At 41.8% G+C, this 15207-nt stretch overlaps 1 long non-coding RNA gene across 1 annotated transcript in view; it reads right to left on the bottom strand.

The window, feature by feature from the left end:
• Nucleotides 1-14915, bottom strand: part of LOC146802358 (uncharacterized) — a 205447-nt gene extending 190532 nt beyond the window's left edge. Inside the window, exons 1-2 of the long non-coding RNA XR_014967379.1 lie at nucleotides 14862-14915; nucleotides 14708-14769 (exon numbers count right to left, since the gene is read on the bottom strand). This is a non-coding gene — a long non-coding RNA (uncharacterized LOC146802358). The remainder of the gene's footprint in view (nucleotides 1-14707; nucleotides 14770-14861) is intronic.
• Between the last annotated feature and the right edge of the window lie 292 nt (nucleotides 14916-15207).

Raw genomic sequence — 15207 nt, 5'->3', positions numbered from 1 at the left:
TTTCAGTGCTTAGGTAGGCAAAATAAGATCCTGGGCCCATCAGCGGCATTAAAAGCAAGGTTCGTAAATGGTCTAGACTGCCTACGCCTGTGAGAGCCAGGGATGTAGCAATCTGTAATACGGCAGGTGGAGGTCAGGGTCGAGAGGAGCCCAATACACCCCAAACATAGCTGTGTGTTTTTTAAACTACCAAACCATGGAATGAGGACGATTATCTTTGCTTGCATTAGAGCCCATGACAACTTTGCTAAACCAGTGGTGAGAAAGGAGGTCTCACTCTCAACAGCATAAGGGGGTGCAAACACAAATGCCTCCCCCCCCACCCCCTTGGTCCCCCCACCCCCCTTCACATCACACAATGTCCAGATAGGAGCATAAAATATACATACAGAAGACTCGTAAAGTCGGAAGCTTCTGCCACACAAGATGAAGGTTTGCTGCGCACACAGATTTACAACCTGCGTAAATTCCAATTCACTAGTACAAAAGTTTTGTTTCTACTTGACGTAGCTGAAGCACGTGAGGCATTACACGCACCTCACGAACACGGATAAAACAGCCACGCATCTCATGGAGCGCAGCAAGCACCGGTGCCGAGGGGGTTCTGGCCTGTTACCTTTCACATCCACACTTCCAGATGGACCGTCTCACGCACAAAGGCTTGGTAGGACACGGAGAAACAAGCGCTGGCTTTTGACCACGCATGATTGATGGCAGGAGCAGCCATGCTGGCGCTGGCGCTGCGGCCGCACAGACACGGTGCGCACGGCCCCGCCCGTGGCACCGAACGTGACGTCAGGTGATGTTGAATGATAGAAGGCGCTACAATTTTTTCCCCCTTTTGCCGCCCTAGCCCTTTTGTCACCCTAGGCGGTCGCCTAGGCTTGCCTAATGGTAGAAACGGCCCTGCACGCATCTCATGGAGCGCAGCAAGCACCGGTGCCGAGGGGGTTCTGGCCTGTTACCTTTCACATCCACACTTCCAGATGGACCGTCTCACGCACAAAGGCTTGGTAGGACACGGAGAAACAAGCGCTGGCTTTTGACCACGCATGATTGATGGCAGGAGCAGCCATGCTGGCGCTGGCGCTGCGGCCGCACAGACACGGTGCGCACGGCCCCGCCCGTGGCACCGAACGTGACGTCAGGTGATGTTGAATGATAGAAGGCGCTACAATTTTTTCCCCCTTTTGCCGCCCTAGCCCTTTTGTCACCCTAGGCGGTCGCCTAGGCTTGCCTAATGGTAGAAACGGCCCTGGACACTAGCATGCTGCAAAGAGTAGCACAGGGTCTAAAAGGGATAGAGAACACTGCCAGGTCTAGGGCGGTGGAGGGAAGAGAATACTGCATTGTCCAGAGGGGTGGGAGAGCAGCACGGGGTATAAAGGGAGATAGGGGACAGTGCCTGGCCTAAGGCAATGGAGTGGCAAGACCACTGAAGGGTTCTAAGGGGTGGGAGACCAGCACAGGCTAGAAATGGGGTCCAAGAGCAATGCAGGATAAAGGAGGGTTGGAGAGCAGTACGTTTTAGAGACAGGTGTTAGAGTGCTTACCATGTGTGCTCATGATGGGCCTTTGTAACTCTACTTTGAGCTTAGGGTCATAAATCTAAATCTTGGTGTGGCCACCCAGTCTTTCATCTTTCTGAGGTCGCTAAGATTAGTGCCATTGAGTTGGATTTCAAAATTTTTAATGTGGTGTCAAGACTCTCTCTGGTGAATATGTGCTTTACAACATACATGGTGTGGTAAGGCCACAGAAATGTATTTTAATATGTTGTTTATCAATTTCTTTGCAATATTAAACTGTCATTGTTCCCTCTGTCCCTCTTGGACCCAGTACCTTTCATACTCGTATCCATGCCCTTGACCTCCTTTCTTTCCTTCGTACCATCTTTTTCCTTTCCTTTCCTTTTTCTCTTCCTCAGCACCTCCAGCCATGCCTCCGTTCTTCTTTCCATTCTTGCTTCCTTACATCCTCATTCTTTCCCCATCCTTCCTCCCTTGGTGCATTATTTCCTTCTTCCTTAATTCGTTTCTTACTTTCTTTTTTCCTGCTCCTTCCTTCATCACTTCTTTAATTTCTTCATTTCATATCCTCAACCCTTCCTTCTGATTTTCTTCCTCCTTTCTTTTTCAATTAATCCATCACACATCGTTCACGTCCTTTCTCCCTCTATCCCTTCATTTCTTCCTTACACATTCTTTTCTTAGTTTCTCCTTTTTTAATCTATAACAATTTCCTCACTCCAGTACTCCCCTCCCTGCCTTCATTTGTTTCTGCGTTCTTTAATGTATTCCTTCCTTCCTTCAACACTTCCTTTCTTTTAAACAGCACGGTGCAAGCACATTTTCTTTAGTTTGCAAACTTGCCTCAGGTCCTAAAATGACCTTTCCAAAAGATGCATTTTGAGACGTACACACAATCTCTAACTTGAGTTCACTTTTGAGTTGTTGTCCATTTGTTATATTATGTTATATTATATTGATTTATATAGTGCACTAAACACCCGAGAGGGTATAAAGGTGCTTGGGCAGGTGTGTAGGTGTGAGGTCCCAGAGGTGCTTATTTGAAGAGCCAGGTCTTCAGCTTCTTGAAGAACTCAAGTAGTGAGGAGGTGGCTCTGATGTGTTGAGGCTTGTGGATGTGGGTGGAGCCATTAAAGGAGGTGGGTGGGGCCACTGGAGGAAGTAGGCGGGCCGGGAAGGTGGGTGTGGCCTCCTAAAAAATGTGAGCACCTGCACTTAATATTTTACAAATTAAGCATTGGGCAAAAACCTAAAATTGGTAAAAGAAGAAAGAAAAATAAGGAAAGCCTGTGAGACAGAAAGAAAGCTGGGATGAAAACAGAACCTGCAAGAGTGAGATAAAAGGGCAGAAAGAGCCTGGTGTGATTTAAAGGAGCATGGGGTGGAATCAATATTTTGCAGCGTTGCATACACAACACTTGCATTTGATAGTGTCAGCCATGGGCTTCTGAGCGAAACTGTGAGCAGAGTCATTTTTTTTTTTACAAATTAAGCACTTCCCCTACTTTATAGGTATTTTGCACGTCGAAAAATAATGAAATGTATGCAAGCTGTAAACTGTTATTTGTATATTAACTGTTCGATGTTCAGGGTTTCTGCTCTTTTCCACATGTACATACAGAATTTGAAATCACTAAGCAACATTTTTGTAATTATCTGCAGCTAAGGGAATACTGTATGAGACCGCAATGCCAACGGGATGTATACCCCTCTTCTGTATACAACTTAGGTTGTTCCTTATATGGGAAATGTATTACGTTTCTATGGAGACCGTTCAGGTGGGGTCAAAAATTGTCAATTTAACTAAATAAGGACATCCTATATGCAATATTTTTGAAAATGGTTAGTATAAGGCTTCAATTGTCATTAATAGTTCAATTTCAAAATCAAATTATAAAGCTATATTTGATTTTTATGTCAACTCTTAGGGTTGATAAGAGGATGTCTCCATTGGGGAGTGTGCCCATTGTGTGAAGGGGATGAAGGAAGAGATTGCATCTAAAGGTGGACCTCTTGCACAAACCTGGGAACTGGAATACATTTTTTGAATCATTTTCCAAGGCAATTTTTTGTATGGCAACACGACATGGGAAGCATCGTTTACATTGCGGTGATTACACCGCAATGCATTTAGAATGCTGCCATTACAACGCAAGCGTTACATCCACTTGCACCACTGGAGGGTGCTATAACCTAAAGAATAGTAAGATTTACTATTCCAACACCTTCCCTACTGTACGTAGACTGGTGTTGGAATAGTAAATCTTACTATTCCTAAGTCCAGCGCCCTCCAACGCAAGTCGTTGTAACGACTTGCGTTGTAAAAACTGCGATGTTACATACCGCGATCTATTTGATCGCGTTGTAGCATCACATATTCCACGACATCTACAGCACTGCATATAGTGATAGGGGTGACCTCTCGATGAGTAACTTTTCATGGTGATAATAGTGGGCAGAATTGTAATTGTCCAAAACTGGGAGGAACCTACACCCCCAAACATTCATCTGTGGCTGGGTGAAATAATGGATGTATTTTATTGTTTAGAAAAGGGGACGGGAAAGACAACCTCTCTGTAAAAATATTTGAAAATGTGGGTCAAGGTTAATATGATTACGTTTATAGGTTAAGTATGAAATGTTTACCATTCACTTATTTAGTTATGTTACTTTATATTTTTTTGTTTTTTCTTAGTCCTTTTTTAAATAGTTTAGTTATTGTGTTTCGAGTAATTGGTATGCCACTGCAACAAAAATACATACATAAATTAAACAACTAAAAGAAAGAAAATGTATCAATACAAACAATTGTTTCACTTCTATCTACAAAATGAACAATCTATCGCTTTTAACCAAAATAGTAGAAATTGGTCAACACGTAATACGCAACTGAATGTAATGCAGTAAACATTGCAATAGGTACAACAAAGTATGAGTAATCTCGTTCTTGAATCTTGTTACATAAAGTGCCCCATAGGATCTGAAATACCCATTGGCCAATGTATGATCATCAAATTCATCTGCGCAGACCACTTACACACTGAAAATTATTTAAAGCACTAGGTTATTGAATGTCCCCTTGACAATTGCCTGTTTAGGGCGACTCATCTAGCCCAAGCCCTTTTCACAACTACTTCCATTTTGTTTTTACTTTTTTTCTCACTACTACTCATTGTTACAATTTCTCAATATATCATTTAAAAAATGTTAGAAATAAAATCAATATAATAAAATGTTGGGGGCGCTTGAGAGCTGCACCGCAAGATGGCCCCTTCTAGGGAGGCTCCACCGGCCGGGATAGCAGTCCGGAATTAATCCTCACATCCCAGTGTGGCTGACGGCGGTCTAGGACTGGGCCCTGTGAGTGTGTGATCTAGGGCTCCCCGGGGAAGGCAACGGTCGCACCATGATCAAAGAACTGTGAGGGAGTGGTGCTCTCCATCCCATGAAGAGTGGTTCATCCACTGGATGACTGCGATGCTGGTGGCAGGCTGCGGCCTACCTGAGCCTCTTCTGCGATTGAGTGGTGCCGCTGATTGAGGACTGCTGTGCAAGGGAGGGTTGGCACACCCACAGAGAAGACATCTCTACTCAGTAGCGGTCCGTGGAGGGAGTTCGGTGGGGCAGTGAGGCGGGGGAGGGGCAGGGTGGGGAAATGTAAATACCGGAATATGGATGAACGGAGGTAAGTACACATTTAAATAAATAAAACTAATTTTGTTGCGCGCGCTGCATCGCATTTTGCGATGCAGTGCGCGCAAAGGAATTCGTTTAAAAAAAGTTTTATATCACAAGTTTCAAACGCAGCGTTTTGGTGGTATGGAGCTGGTTTACCCCACCTTCTTCAGGACAAAGTATTAAAGGCAATCAATTAATCTAAAATGTATTGATAAAAACATATTTAAAAATTGAGGACCCAGGAAGAATAATTGCATCAACAGGCTCAATACATCCAATGCCTAGTACTATTATTTACAACCATTCTCGCTATTGTGTTTGTAATCAACTCACCAACTTTCTTAACTCATCCACATCCATTTCATAATCTTACCAAGTTCATTTTTCCCAATATTTAGTCTGCATATTAACCAGAATCTTAACTTATATAGGTTAAATGATTATTGTCTACTGTGTGGTTCTATGTTACCCATCATCCAATGTTGCTAAATTGGTACGTGACATGCCTGTTCTTAATTCAAGACAGCGTACCTGTGAGTTGATATAAACTGTTTTCCCTTTCTTTTTCTCAACAATCCATCCATTTCCTTCTCTTTCTCTCATACAGGGGACCTGTTTAGGTGTACTATTCTTGGCCCCTCTTTTGTGTTCGATCTACAAAGTTTGCAATAAGACTTACATTCAACTAAAAGATCCATTCAGAGGATGTTTTTTCTCGATATTCACCCTTTTGATTTCAATTATGAATAACTATTTGTCATATCTCAAGTTCTTGGCGTCCAAACAGCCTTTACGCCTATAGGGGATACATACTTATTATTAGAATCTTATTTAAATTTTCCTCTATTTATTTGTCAATACTCGTGACTAAACTTTTAAGCTTACCTTCCCATTCATTTGTTGAGTACATGCACAACCGCCTTCTTTAATTATCGGCTATCGTTCTTCAATACAGTGGACTTTTCTTTCCTCTTTTCTCTGCTTCTTTTTCTCTGTATGGGGCTATTTTTTTCCTTCTGCCCTCTTGTTCTGTAGATATTAGGGAAACACACATGTCTGTATTGATACGATTAAAGTTTAATTCAATTTTTGCTGGAGCAAAATCGTAATATTCTACCCTTATTCTCTTAAATTATAGTCTTTTATGTATGTGCAATCAGTTTATTCTATTCAATTTAATTACTTATTTAGATTGCACTCGACTTGTTTACAGCCATCTCTGTTTCTGATGCCCTGTGGAGGTTGAAACACCCAGATGGGCATAGCTGTGCTCAGCCTCTACTCAATTTGAGTTGGGAACGCTCTCTGCAGGGGTGTTCAACTCACATTGTCTGCCACTATTGTCTCCTCACCTGGTGACTGTGTGAAAAAAGATGATACTGTGTAACACACAGTGGTGCCATTATTGTTGGCAAGTCTGCTCCAGTGAAAAGAAATGAACAACAGTGTTGTGTGAAATGCGTCCGACTACTTTCTTTCTGTCAGTACAGTTTCTAGAAAGTTCTGATTTAGAAACATATGGGCCCAGGTAACAGACGTCATTGAGAGACTGTGCAGGTGAGCACAAGAGCTATGCGTTATGCCAAGCACAGCTTGGTTAGGGGTCACATGACGTTGCACGATTACTCCATCTAATAGTAATTCAAGTCACGGGGAGCACTTGCAATGGACCATCAGTGTGCATTTACTAGTATAAAGAAATGAGCATTTGGACATTTGCATTTTTCTTCTTATATGACCTGGGAATGCAAAGCTGAAAAAAATATGCAAAAAGTTCCCAGAATAAACATTTATAAATTCAAATCAAATCAAATCAAACTTTATTTGAGCTTCAGAAATACCTACAATGCGCATACGAATTTAAACAATCATACATAGAAAATGTAACATAAACACTCAACGTCACAAATGTAGGATCCAGCATCAATAAATTACCAGAGCATAGTATTTCTTGAATGTATAATTGGCTTTAGGAAGGACCCACATACAAAACAGTAATTCCTCATCATTTAATAACAGTAAAAATCGTAATGTTACTCTACAATACATAAGTTATCTTTCCTCAATAATAATTTTTTTAACTAAAAACAAAAGAAGCCAAAGTGCCACAAAGACCGTGGAGACACGCCATCAAATAGGCAAGTACTAGTTGTTAAATCTTTTTGCTAACCTAGCAAAAAACAGAGCATGAGGATGACTGTTACTGCCCTGAAGCAGAAGAGCAGCGACCTCTCCCGTTGACCTTGTGAAATGGAAAGATAGAATTCTAGTGCAAAACAGGTTTTTAAGTAAACATGTATTTGTGCACGGTTGACTGTATTCCACAATTTACCTAGAAAGGCACTTACGCTCCAGGAATGTATGCTTACCCTGTTTTTTTATTTTCCACATCAACAAGTGCTGAATTATCAAACAGAGATGTCTGCACGAGCCCCACAATTGTTTTAGGAATGCAGGCAAGCCAGGGTATGCTCAGGCCCTGTTTGCAGGCCAGGCAATCTTTCATAACTCGATGATTCAGATTAGTTTCAGGGTTAAGCCAAACTGAAAGCCCCAAAGCAATTGGGTCCAACTTAATACGATCTTCTAGATAGGGGGACCATAATTCTTTAGGACATATACATTGTGGGGTCAAAGGAGGTACTGGAGGAGTCGCCTACAAAAACGGTTCTCCTCCATTTGGAAGGCAGCACAATTGGCAAAGCCCTAAAATCCTTCTCCACATGCAGTGTTGCTCTCTACTGAAGAAGGACAGCTATCCTGGAACACGTGTCCAGAGATACACAGCACTGGCTGCACCAACAAGGGTAAAAAACTAAAGCCTGTCACCGAAGTAAGTGTTATCATGCACTGCATTTACTATGATGAATCGGGGTAGACTGAGATGAGAGGCAGTGTGCGCCCACCCTCCTCCTGTTTGAAAAGGCTCCCTTGATCTAATGAGCTGACGAGCTCTGGTTAATGCACCTGCGCCCAGCGAATGGTACTGAGACCTGAGAAGACTTAGGGCAGCATTTCCAGCACCCCCAAAAAGAATATGTTGCTCACTACTGAAGAAGGACGACTGTCCTGAAACACGCATTTACTATGATGCATCGGGGCAAACTGAGTGCTGGGATGTGCGGCAGTGTGCGCCCACCCTCCTCCACTTCATAACTGCCTGTTTGATATAGAATCAAACCACCGAGGGACATCATAACAATTTTTAACAGCTTTTAGTAAGGCAGATTTTGCAGTTACATAAGCCTTTACATTTATAATTTAGAAATCAGCCGTCCTCTCCTTTAATCATCAATTTCATCTTTTTCGGTGCTTCTCTTATACCTTACGCCACTTCTGCAACACCAAAGGCAAAATATATTCCAAGACTACTATCCCGATTGAAGAAGAGTCTTTTCCAATTTTTTATTCAAAATATGTAAATAAAATGTCATCTTTGAAAGTCAATTCAATTGTTGCAATGAATAAATCATAATATTTCCCCAAACGTGCTTCATGATTTACCCTCCATCAGGGACACACTTCAATTAATTAATTGGTTTCGACTTAACACAATGGTCATAGAGAATCCACCTCCAATCACATCAGACAACAGCCATGATGAGTGCTATGCCCTGTGGGCAAAACTGATTGATTTATTTGGAGATTTCAAAAAAGAAATTAACTTTCAAAGATAAAATTATATATGTGAATACATATTTGGAAAGATTCCTTTGAACAGGATAGTGGTTTGGAAATACAATTTGATCAAATTAAACTTTAACAGATTTCTCAGCTGTGCAAAAACTATTCACTGCCACTTCTGCTTAGATCCCTAGCAAGTTCGCCCCTGATGCCCTGAACAAAACCCATGTGGACGGATCACAAAACATTTTTGATTGGTGCCATTTTATAGACTTTGTGGTAAGTTAAGGCAGTGCTTACTCTAAACACGTTTTACCACATTCTGAAAACTGGATTCTGCAGGTGGTAATGTGTAACAAGAACGATTGTGCATATTGGTTTTGTAGTATATTTTGTGGTGGCGATGTATTCTGTTGTTTATTCGTGATGCTGTGTTTTCAACGCAATCTCTAAGTCAGATTTATCAAGCAGCGCAAGGGCTCTTTGCGTGACTCTGAATTGCTTGGTGAATCTGGAGTAATGCAAAGCAGCACACGTCACTGCCTTGCGTTATTCTGCCCTGCGAAGGCGTTCCGCGGGTGGAGCGTGGGTGTTCCCAGCGCAAAAACAATGCTGCCTGCAATGCAGGCACGTTAACCATGATGCAAGGCTGCCTGCGTTGGCGCTAGGCAGCAGATTGTGTTGCAGTGCAGGCAGACAGCAGGAATGGGCCATATATTGCTAAACATGGCGCATTGCTGTCCTCTCCCTTTCAAGCAGCGCAGCAAGTTGCCCTGCTGCGTTTCGTTGTGTAAATTATTGATGACTCTGGCTCTGTGTCCTAACCTACTTGAGAGGGCCCATGGACTTGTCAGTGAACAAAGTCACGTGATAGGGCCCAAGGACTTGGGAACAACGGAATATGACATAAAAAACACAAAATGAAAGCTACAGCTGTTGAGAGACCCGAACATGCTGTAAGAACAGATAATAATGGATACTGTATTTTTTCCGAGATCCATAAGTCAGTCTCAGCTTGTAAATCTTGTTGTGGGTTTGCTAGCGTCTGACACAAACTCGCTATACCAGCTCAGAAAAATAAATCTACAGATTTAAGTAGCAACATTAATGGCGGCTCTGACTTCGGCACGAATGAGAGACAAATCAGAGCGTCAAAGAAGTTTCTTTGAGTTCTTTTTCATTTATATATAGACAACATCAAAGCTCTCTGTCACTAAATGTTTTGTTGCATATTTTTATTTATCTTTGATGTCCATCCAAGGAGGTTCACAATCAGTTTTTTACTGGAGTCAGTGGCCTGTGAGACACATCTGGAGCCATTATTTCATCTGCAGTCAAAGCCGCCACTTGACAGCTTAACCACAAAAATGCGCACGCTAGTCACTGGAGGCTAAACCGGGGGACTTTCCTGCCACAGCCCGGAAGTCTTCGCCCCAGAGAAGCCATCACCGAAAAGTCCCCTTCAGTATCGGGCCGTGCCCTGGGCCGCAGAGATTCATGTTTTGACGTCTAACCTTTGACCCTGACTAAAATAGAGTCTCTACGCCCAGATGAGGTGTCACAAGCAGGAAAGATGTATGTCTTTTGGCGGAGCTCAATCCAACGATGGGAACATTAGGGTTCTGTTACATTTAATATGCATTATGCATATTTGAAATTGTGGCCAAAAATATTGATGAAGGGAACGCAATCCTTGAAGTTCATTCTATGCCCTGGATTTTATTAGTTGTTTTTAAATAGCATACAAAGATCTGATTGCTTCAGAGCTCTTGAACACACTGAACCTTGGCAGAGCGTGTGGTGAAGTCTGAAAAGTCACAGATGGCTACCCATCTTTCTTGTTCAGTGGTTAACCCATCGGAGAGGAGGGTGTAGATTCCACACTGTTGTGGATTTTCCAGTTACTGCCACCTTCTAAATCAAGCCTTTAATATTTAATTTAGATATGTAAAGGATGGGCATTTGAGAAGACAGCACCACCACTATGGAAAAATAACAACATCAAACGAAATTGAGACTAGGGAAGCAGATGGAGGACTTTGGCTGGAAGAAACAAGAGGTTTTCCAAAGAAGGGGGCTACTGCGATGCCTCATGGTGTAAAAATACAAGCTTCGATGAGGGCAGGCCTAAGATACAAGAAGCAGGAGCAAAGATATTAAAGTAATTTACAATCATACTCATCTACACCCGGGATTTTCAGATTCTGCCTGTCACAGACTGCAGTACACGGTGTCCCCAAGGTTCTGCACTGTCCAGGATAGTATGTAACTTCTTGCATGTGTCCCTTGTCACATCTGTTGGCCCATCACAAAATCCATTTCCCAGATGTACACAGAAGACACCCAAATCTGTATCCATCAAGTACATTACTCAGAGTGGGTTATTTACTAAGAGTTGTGCAAGTGTTCGGGCAGGCTGGGCACTACCGCAGTGGACCACATGGGCTCTTACAATGGTAGGTAAATGGATGCAATGTTTTGTGTTGCTTTGCACCAATAGAGCACCCAGAGAAAACCTTTGTAAATAACCCCCTTGTGTTTTAAAAAATGAATAACCCCCTAGATCAGATACATTGGCTAATAGAAAAGCGTCATGTCCATAAACAGGGAAAATGTTAATTCTAGTGGCAGTAGGGCATGTCTCTACGTCTGTCCTGTTGAAATGGCCTGCTAGCCTAGCACTCTTACACCATCCACTACCCTAAAAGTCATACATGTGTGAATCATTTTTCTTTTAAACTTTTATTTAATACACCCTTTTGTGAAGGATGTCAACTTGCAACTCTCCATGCCCCAAAACAAGCCTCCCTCCCTGGCTGATCAAGGGGTGCATAGATTATTATAACAGCATCTATGTGACCCACCCAAACAAATGAGCAATCTTCAACACTTTCAAAGTTGCTAATATGTGCATAAACCTGTCAAAGTGTGACCGAATCAAACCATCCTTGAAACACTACACTGTCTCTCGGTAAATACCAGGATCAAATATAAACATTGTGCATTATCTCAAAGGGGTTACTGAATAAAGCCCTGACCCAGCTAAAAATACTGGTCCCACATTATACTCCCACAAGGAACTTTGTTGTGCCTTGAAAAATTCGATGTCACACAACATCCATTCAAGGGGCTAAAACACAGCTGTCGATCCCTGGAAGTATAGGGTCCCAAAATGGAACTCCATGGAACCCCAAGTCAGCACTTTACCAAAATACCTCCATATTAAGATCCATCTTCCACTGACTACTGTATATTATGTGTCATTGCTTTGATTTCTGTACAAACATACTGTGATGTTATAGCAAGATGACAACAGAGCACTGTACAAAAATGTAAATAAATACAGAGATTAGAGTTAAAATACGTATATGAATCATGACTCTAAAACCAGCCACATCAATTAATAATCATTTTGATTCTACATTAGCATTGATGTAAACAGTTACATGATGAGGTAAACACATTGAACTGTAACCATTTCAATATTATTCAGCATTTTGTGGGGATTGTACTAGGAAACTTTGTAGGGAAAAGAAAGTCCCCTCTCTGAACGTGTTTTATATTTAATACATTTATGAGAAATATAGCTTCTTGTGTCATCGTCCAATACTTTATTCGGCATTTGCAACCATAAAAGTAAATAAACAAATGCAATACACATATAATACAAAGAACACAAAACACAAGGGGGCAGATTTACAAGAAAGTGACGCATCTGTACAGATGCGTCACTTTCCCTGCACCACCCTTAGAAACCCTTGTGCCACCATAGATGCGCCGTATTTACAATACGGCACACTATGGCGCAAGGACTGACAGATGCATCAGAAATTCAAGCGCATCTGTTGGCGGAAAAGTCACGCATTGCTGGAGTCGTTTCGCAAGCACGACGCAACTCCAGCAATGCGTGTTGAGGCCTATTCCCACTACACTGCGTCACTACTTACGCCTGCTTGAAGCAGGCGTAAGGTTTTGACGCAGTGGCGTCCTAAAAGTGGTTCAGTGAAATCTTGTAGATTTCACTGAGTCACTTTTACGAGGCCTTCCTGCGTGGGAACACCCCCCCTGCATACATTATACTTGACGCAGGTATAATGTGACGCAAGGCTTTACAACGTGACGCATCTTCCTAGATGCGTCACGTTGTAAAGAGGCCGCATTGTTTGCGCCGCTGTTGCGTCAAAAAAGTGACGCAACTGCAGCGCAAAAGTCACGCAAGGGGCTTGTAAATCTGCCCCATGGGGCTCAGCTTGGAGCTGGGTTGAAACAATAAGCCACATCATTAGGGGATTTCCGCAATCAGAAAAAACGCACTTTCGGGATAAATAATACAGACACAATATCTGGAGTCTCGTAGGGGCTTATCAATAAATACATTGTAATTTATTAGAATGTACTGATAAAAAACAATTATAGTCATAAAACAGATAAGACAAAAAAAAAGTAAGCATCGTATTGCAAAATGTATAAATAAAACAACGCCAATACACTTAGTAAAAGGGACATGATCAGTGAGCCTATCACATCGGTCTTTAGGACAAAAATAAAACTAGTGGTCTCTTGGGTCCCTTCATTATTATTTAGCATTTTTTTGGAATTGTATTAGGATACTTTGTAGGGAAAGGAAAGTACCCCTTGCTGAATTTCGAATGTATTTTATATTTTATAAATTTATGAGAAATGTGGCTTCTTGTGTACTATTGTTATGTTTGCAATCGTTTTATAATCTGGGTGTAGCTGTGTAAACACTGCCAAACAATACTGACAATTTCCATCTTAGTTTCCTTTGAAAAGTTCCCAATATACCCAGCTCACTTATTTGCATAAAAACAATCCTAACATCACTTCTTTCCATTATTATTATTTTTTTAAAAAAAAACACATTTTCTTTCGCGTTTGAAAGTCGTTTTTGCCAAAAATGTCTGGGCATACTTTTGAGTGTAAAACAAAGGAGGGAGAGAGATGCAGTCGAAAAATATTCAATCAAAAAGAAGGGGGAGAGATAGAGAAAGGAATAATTCAGGGCAGAAGAATTTCCTATTTGGAAAAAGACCCATCACTCACCAACCTGGTTGGTGACATGCTTCATCATCTGGGTCCCAGCCTGACCGCCGAATGCCGTCAGGGTGTGCTTCGATGCCTGGAATTCCAGCGGAGCGGTTTTCGTGTGTGTAGGTGAGAGAAAACGTGAATGATGAAAAATAAAAGTGATATATTAAAAGTGTCAGCGGTGTGCTTCCTAATAATTTAATATGAAGCCACTTGGCACGATTAAAACCTGTGAATAGATATCGTAACTGGTATTAATGGCCAGTGATATCAGTGTTGATATGTGTGTGTGGTCAACATGTTTCAACCTTTCTAGTAATTCTTAGGTTTTCGTCAGGACCAGGAATTTGAGGAACAGGGGGTCTGCACTCGCTAAGGTGCACCTACACCCTGAACCTCTGTGTACTACACCTTTATTAGAGAGTAGTTTGCTGTGCCTTCAAGCCGTTCTTGAAGGATGATTCGGATCTGTAAAAGTAAAATCCGAAAAAAGAAACTTTCTACTGGAATTATTCCCATTAACTCTCCACGCTCACTTATTATGGTATGCGATATGCAATGTGAGTCGTTGCATGCAATCTTTTGTGGGTTGTTGAGGGTGGTTTTTGCATGTCTCAATCCATGTATAGGGCATGCATTGTTGATTTGGCGAAAAGAATTATTATTAATATTCTCGTATCACGTGCATTAGTTGTGACTGTCTGTTGGCAATACAAGAAGGGCATACGTGATGATTCACACTTCTATCAAACATTTCTAGTGCAGTGCGCATATACTTGTAAAAGTTTAGACAGAGACAAACAAATAAAGAGCGCTCAAGGACTCACGTTAAAAAGGATAAACATAAAGCCTCATGGTTCCCGTGGGGAGCGTGGGATCTGAACCATTGCTGTGATAGAAAAGGAAACAACATTTTCAGCTTTATTTGTCTTACCTTGATCTTGTAAGGCCCTTCTATAGTTGGAGTAGGGATGCACTTACGTTCTCTCACCGGTACGCCCGTTTACACACCTACTTCGGGGTCCCACAGTTACCGAATGCTGGCGCTGTGTCTATCACGGTCGGTATTTAAGAGAAAATGCTTCCGCCCTTGTGACTTGGGGTGTGGTTTAATTGGGTCATAGGGATCAAGGTAATATTCTGTATTTTGTGAAAGTGATAAGGGTTCTGCAATAAAGAGGTGTTTATTTGCAGATGTTTGCTGAGTCATAGGGCTCAGCATAAAATTCAGTAACCAGTGTAAATAATAAGGGCTCTACAGTAAAGAGGTATATTGCAGAGAAAAGGTAACAATGGATTCTAATTGAAACCTTGGTGTGTGTTATAA

The sequence above is a fragment of the Triturus cristatus genome, chromosome 8 (genome assembly GCF_964204655.1).
Source record: "Triturus cristatus chromosome 8, aTriCri1.1, whole genome shotgun sequence".
Lineage (NCBI taxonomy): Eukaryota > Metazoa > Chordata > Amphibia > Caudata > Salamandridae > Triturus > Triturus cristatus.
This window is presented reverse-complemented; position numbering and strand designations above follow the sequence as displayed.